Source organism: Sceloporus undulatus, chromosome 4, assembly GCF_019175285.1.
Source record: "Sceloporus undulatus isolate JIND9_A2432 ecotype Alabama chromosome 4, SceUnd_v1.1, whole genome shotgun sequence".
Lineage (NCBI taxonomy): Eukaryota > Metazoa > Chordata > Lepidosauria > Squamata > Phrynosomatidae > Sceloporus > Sceloporus undulatus.
In genome coordinates, this window is record NC_056525.1 from 193202111 (window position 1) to 193209276 (window position 7166).

Below are 7166 nucleotides of genomic sequence, written 5' to 3' on the forward strand. Positions count from 1 at the left end.
GAGGAGATGGGAGGAAATTATGCACACTGTTCATTTGTATATTTTAATTACTTTAAATGTAAATGCTTTTAACACTCTTCTGCTTTAGAGAACATAGCTAGTTGGAAGGAGAGAGAAACAAAAGGTGGAAGCAAAACAAACAAATCCCTATAGACCATGCAGATACCTGCTATAGGATAAGTCTGAGATGATCATTTATACAGACCACTATCAGATTTCCTTCCTTTACTAATGCATTTGTCACATATGTACCTAAAATAGTTTTACTTTAGCTCCATTATCCAATATTTCTCAAGTACTGGAGTTAGAGGATACTGATTCATTACAGTAAACAATGCAAAAGTTAAAGATTACACCTGTATTGCAGGAAATTGGGGAGTAACTTGCTCTTTGGCAAGATATATTGACTTTGGTTTCAAGGGCTTTCGAAAAACAAATGGCTACAACTTATTCTGTATACTCCACCCCAATGAACAGAATGTTTTCCCCATAGTTTTCATCTTGGCAATCTCCTCATTTTTAAAAAGGCAAAGGACCAGGTAAGTGGCACTACAGAAAATGAGGCTGAAATTAAAAATAAAATCAATCCATGTGTTTGTTTGTTTTGTGGGGTTGGGGTGGGAGAATTGGCACAATTCTTTTGTAAGTACAAGTAAATGATCTTAGGAAATCCTTTGGTGTATTATTAGCTTTTTTATGTTGTCACGGGGGCTGGGAACAAGACAGAATGGCACCTCAGAATGGGCTCTGTCATTTTTGTCAGCAATTGTTCCCCAAATCCTTGTTGATACACAGATTACAGTGTCATGTCTAAAAATTATCAGACTAAAAGTACTGGCCGCTAGTTTTGTGTAGAGAAGGATTAGGGACTAATAAAATGAAAGAGCTGCTGCATCAAAGTAAGGATAATTATATGTGGAAGACCTGGCAACTACTTTATTGGAACACGCTTACCAGATCATGTCACAAGTAATTAATAAAATCTAAGTGTGCTATCTTAGTGATTCTTGGTTCTAAGTTTTTGTACTCATTTTTTTAAAATTTAAGTAAATCCCTCAGAAGACTGAATAGATTTGTTTCATGGTTTACATTCTTTTCATTTTGCTTATTTCATTGTTCATTTGCATGTTACTTATAAAGCCATTTATATTATAGACCATTGATTATTATTTAAAACCTTTCCCCAGAAAGTTTTGCCCTGCTTCTTTTTAGTAACTTGCTCCATTCTGATCCCATTCTGGATCATGTCAGGCCGCATTTCAAAATACTTTATCACTTGGAAACTGCCAGTCAATGCTAGATTTCACACAAAAAGGTAATGCAATCTGTCTCTTAGAATCATAGAGTTGGAAGGGGCCTCATGGTTTATTGAGTCCAACCCCCTGCTTAATGCATGATTTCTAGCTGAAGTATCCCTAGCAATTAGCTGTCCAGCCCTTTTTGAACCCGTCTACCTCTCTAGGCAATTGGTTCCATTGCCAAACCGCTCTCACTTCAAGGTGTTCCTTCTAATGTTCTATCTAAATCTCTTTTTCTGTAACACAGGCGGGTTACAGACCGCCTATTTGGGGCGGGCTGTACCCGCCCCTTTCCCCAGTGTATCGGGGCCTCAGTTGCCAGAACGGCAACCGCTGAGGCCCTGATCCGCCGCTTTTCAGGCTGCGGGGAAGCGGCAAAACACCACTTCCCCCACAGCCGAAAAGGGGTGTCCTTGGGGCTTCAAGCCCCAAGGACACCCCGTGGCGGCAGGGAGGAGAAAGGGGCCGCTTGGCCCCTTTCTCCCTTGCTTTGCTGGGCGCAGCCGTCTGAAAGCTGTGCCCAGCGATGCAAAGCGGCGGCGCAAACCAGGAAGGAGCTCTGAAACGGAGCTCCTTCCTGGTCTGCACTAAGGGCGCACTAGGCACCCTGGTGCGGAGCGAGTACGTCACGTCTGTGCCGCCCCATATAGAGGTGGCGTGGCCGTGACGTCCTCATGCCGGCGGCCGTCTGGAACGGCCACCGTCATTTTTTACGCACAGAGCGCGTATTAGGGTTAGGGAGGTGCGGAAGCACCGCACCTCCCTAACCCTAGTACGTGCTCTGCGCGTACTTTAGTGGTGGTGTGTAACCCCCCACAATACCCTCTGGGGCAGCAAATAGGCCTCTTCTCTGTGACAGGCCTTGAGGTATTCAAAGAGTACCTTCATGTCACCTCTGTCTTTTCTCCACCAAGCTGAAGATGTGCAGCTCCAACAACCTTTCCTCATATGTTTCATCCTCCAAACCTCTTATCATCCTTGTTGCCCTCCGCCAACCTGTTCCAACTTGTCTATATCCTTCTTAAAATGAGGTGCAGAACAGAAAGCAGGACTCCAGATGAGATCTGATAAGTGCAGAATATAGTGGGACTATTACTTCCTTCAATTTGGAAGCTATGCTTTTATTAATGCTAAAGTAGTATGTACCTTATTTGCTGCAGCCTCACATTGCTGACTCATGTTCAGTTTATAATCAACAATACAATGATCCCTTCATATTCCCTGGGGTTATGAGTGAATGTGGAAAAAAACACTATTCTTTTTACCTAAGAGAACACCTCTCTAGGAATCTCCAGGTCCTCCAGTGCAACTCTGTGGTCAACATCTGCCAGAACATAACCATAGAATCATTCTGGATAATTTACAAATGGCTAGAGAAATGTTTTTTCTACGAAATTCTAAATTCTCCAGCACAACTCTATGGTCTATTTCTGACAGAGTTGCCCTGGAGGACCTAGAGATTCCTAGAGAGAACATAATCAAAATTGCAAATGATCAAATCCACAAAAGTCAAAGTCGCAAATGTCGAGGACCAACTGTAATTCCAATGTAGACTCTCATTAACTCTATCTCCAGGATTTTACAGGATGCAGTCATAGCAGTTAGTGGCGTCGTAGTGCTGTGATTGTGAAAGGGACCAAGAGTGCTTCAAATATCTGTAGCATATTTGTGCCACTAGCTGACCAGTCTTAATCTAGTTCACAGGGTGCAGTTTTGTACAGGAAGCTCTTGTTGTTACCAAGGTATTGATTTCCCAGTTTGTCACCAATCCATACATCATTCAAGATGGGGGTAGGGAGCTTGTATCATGGGCTCACAACCTGCAAACTTATTGTGTTGAGTTTGGTGTTCTGGCACATTCACACACATACACACACACACAGAGTGCAGGAGTAGCAGAAACATTTTCCAAGTTCCTGCTCAGAGTCTCTGCTAAATTCAACAATGGGAGAGACATAACAAAAGAAACTGCAGCTCTTTCACTTGTCCCAGCGGTTTAAAAACAACAACATCATTTAATTCTGGCATCCATGGATGTGTTAGACAACAGTACTCTCAGCTGAACTCTGGGGATCAGGATTTGCCTTCCTGATATCATATGGGTAGAGAAAAGCACAGCAAGGGCAAGCCAGGAAAGGTTGCTGCTGCCCATGGATGACTTGTTTGGAAAGGCTTTCCTCATATCCATCTGTTCCCTGGCCCCCTTCCTTCCAGGATTTAGCAGCTGTATCCTCCCTTGCCTGTTTTTTTCCAGCCATCCCAGCCAGCTGTCATTTCATTCCATCAGCTATCATCTGTTTCTTGTCATGTTTCTAACACGATATGGTATAGTTCTATAAACAGCCACTGAATGTTAGCCTCCAAGAGATATTTTAATTCCTGGGCAAGTAAACATCATGGCCACAGTTTGGCATACAAAGTCAGCTGGTTATCAGCTGTACACCTCATATTGGAAAAGACCAAATCCCCATCCAGGTGTTGCGACTGAACAGGGTATCATAGAATCATAGAGTTGGAAGAGACCGCACGGGCCATCCAGTCCAACCCCCTGCCGTGCAGGAAATCCAAATCAAAGCATCCCCAGCAGATGGCCATCTAGCCTCTGCTCAAAGACCTCCAAGGAAGGAGACTCCACTACACTCCGAGGGAGTTTGTTCCACTGTCGAACAGCCCTTACTGTCAGGAAGTTCTTCCTAACGTTGAGGTGGAATCTCTTTTCCTGTAGCTTGCATCCATTGTTCCGGGTCCTGTTCTCTGGAGCAGCAGAAAACAAGCTTGCTCCCTCCTCAATATGACATCCTTTCAAATATTTAAACAGGGCTATCATATCACCTCTTAAACTTCTCTTCTCCAGCTAAACATCCCCAGCTCCCTGAGTCATTCCTCAGGGGTACACTAACATGTGGAAGAAGCAAAGGACCAAGTGTGCTGACCTTGCTCCCAATATGTTATGCTGGTCTCCATCCTAAATCCCCAACAATCCCAAGTTTACTTTGGAGCTGGGTGGGGGCGTTCAAGGTATGGGTGGCTGAATACAAATAGAGTGCTTTGTATTACCTGGAATCCTGATAAAGGAGAAGCATTGGTCACATGGAAAATATAATTGCATCCAAGCAAACGTGAGTCTCTTGAGGACTTTGTGTTCATATAAATCCTTGGTGGACATCCCACTGAGCACAGGGAAGACAGGATCACCATGAGGAAGGGAGGGTTTACTTATGAATCTCTGTACCTCTTCTGCTAGTGTACCCTAGACAAGCAATTTGAACAAGGTTCCTCTTCCACTTGCAAAACTTGTACACAAGCAGTACCTCTGTGAAAGAGGAATTACACTCCCACTGAAATCTCAGGCTCACATCTTGTGTGGTGCACTCCTGGGCTCAACCCCAAGCCTTGATATCCAGGATTCAGTAATACTGTAGATATAAGTGTATTTGCCTACAGTTTAGACTAGCATGTCAGCTGAATCAGATCCTGGAAAAGACAGATTTGGCTATGGTGATACATGCCTGGATTATGTCTCTTTTCAATTAGTACAACAAAGCTTCATTGGCTACTGATTTGTTTCTGGGTAAAATTCAAAATGCTGGTTATAAAGGCTTAAGTCTGAAACTATCTGAAAGATCTCCCCATATGTACTCTGTATGAATATGGAGCAAGCTTGTTTTCTGCTGCACCAGAGAACAGGACCCCAAGCAATGGATTCAAAGTACAGGAAAAGAGATTTCATCTCAACATTAGGAAGAACCTTCTGACAGTAAGAGCTGTTTAACAGTGGAATATGCTCCATTGGAGTCTCCTTCCTTGGAAGTCTTTAAACAGAGGCTAGATGGCCATCTGTCAGAGGTGCTTTGATTCTGTGTTGCTGCATGGCAGGGAGTTGGACTGGATGGCCCTTGTGGTCTCTTCCCACTCTATGATTCTATAACTTTCCACAGTCTTAAAATCCTTTTGCTTGGCCCAGTGGCATCCCTGTGCCGGGTGTCAGCTGGTGTAGGGGTCAGGGCTGATGGCATGCTTAATTTAATTTGTTTTATTTATATACCGCTATTCCAAAGATCATAGCGGTGAACAGCAAATAAGCTAATTAACAAGTAAGCTAATTTGCCCCCAACAGTCTGGATACTCGTTTTAGTGACCTTGGAAAGATGCAAGCCTGAGTCGAGCTTGGGCCCTTTTGCTGGTCTTGAACTCGCATCCTTGTGGTTTCGAGTGAATGGCTGCAGTACAGGCATTTAACCACTGCGCCACCAGGGCTCCACAAACCAAGGGAGCAGTTGCTGGGGCAGTGAAGGTGGCATGCGCTTGTCCTCCTTGCCCAGGGCCAGAGTAGCCTGTAAGGGCATGTGCACATTCCTCTTCCTCCATCTTGGGCTTCCTTTCCAAAGAGAATGACCACAACTAGAGTAGGTGCAGAAGCAGCATGCATGCTCTTACAGGCTGCTCCATCCTGGGCTTCCTCTTCATGGTTCCCGTTGTAGCTACAATGCAGTATCTGACAATACAGAAAACATGCAGGGGTATGTATCTGTGTTGGCCATTTAACAAATACTGTACAAACAAAAATCTGTGGATGGGACTTCAACCAAGGCAAAACAATTTTTTCTCCTTCTTAATTTGGACTGAATTCTCATGTTTTTACCTCTACATCACCCAAATGTTCCTGATGCAAAAACATGGAGACTTCTTGAGGAATCCATTGTTCTCTGAAAATCTCCCTATTTCTGCATGGCCAGAAGAAGGAGGAGCCTGCAAAATATATCCTCTCCATCAAAACATCTTTATTAAGGACTGAAACAACATGTAGGCATCTGACTAACATCTCCAATTGTTTGTTTTCTCCTGTTTGGTTTATAACATCTTGTCTGATGAAGAAGCCCATGGAACTTTGAAAGCTTGCAACAAGTATACTGTGCATTTTGGTTGGCTAATAAAGGTATCACTGATGGATGTTTGTTTGTGTTTGTTAAGTGGCCAACACAGCTACTCTGGCATGTTTTCAATAATAATATGTTTGTTTATATTGCTGCCATACATTTATTTATGTATTTATTTATTTCTATCCCGCCTTTATCCCTGAAGGGACCCAAGGCGACTCACAATAACAATTATAAAAATGTATTGCAATAAGACAGTTAAAACATCAGCTAAAAACACTATAAAATTACAATCATTAAAACCACAATACCCTTCCCATATAAACCCCACTCCAGTGGGACAGAGGGTCTTTTCATGGAACTTTCCAGGTATCATCCAAACCAATAGCAGATATAACTCACCAACGACATCCAATCTAAAAGTGATAAACTATATTAACTGCCCTTGAGCAGATCTCAAATCATGGCCACCCTATGGACGAGACATCTCCAAGACCCTCTGTCCTCCACTGCTCTGCTCAGGTCTTGCAAATTCATACCTGAGACCTTAATCCATCTGGCATGTGTCCTTCCTCTCTTCCTGCTTCCCTCCACCTTTCCCAGCATTACTATTGTCTTTTCCAAGGAGTCCTTTCTTCTCATGATGTGTCCAAAGTATGGAGTTTATCACACGGAGACAAACTGATTTGTAACATCTTGCCTGAAGATGAAGCCCATGGAGATTCGAAAGCTTGCAACAAGCATATTGTGCATTTTCGTTGGCCAATAAAGGTATCACTGATGGTAACCTCACAGCTTGATTTCTGAAATGTGCTCTACATGGGGCTATCCTTGTGCCTAGTCCGGAAATTTCAACTAGTTCAAACATGGAGCTCTAAGACTGACCATATAACACTTGTTTTGAAATCCCTCCACTGGCTGCCCATTACTTTCAGGGCACAGTACAAGGTGTTGGTTATGACCTTTAAAGCCCTTCATGGCTTGGGCCCAG

The 7166-nt window shown here is 43.4% G+C and overlaps 1 protein-coding gene across 1 annotated transcript in view; it reads right to left on the reverse strand.

Moving 5' to 3' along the window:
* Positions 1–7166, reverse strand: part of LOC121928461 (opsin-5-like) — an 896145-nt gene that overhangs the window by 178577 nt on the left and 710402 nt on the right. The window lies entirely within an intron of this gene.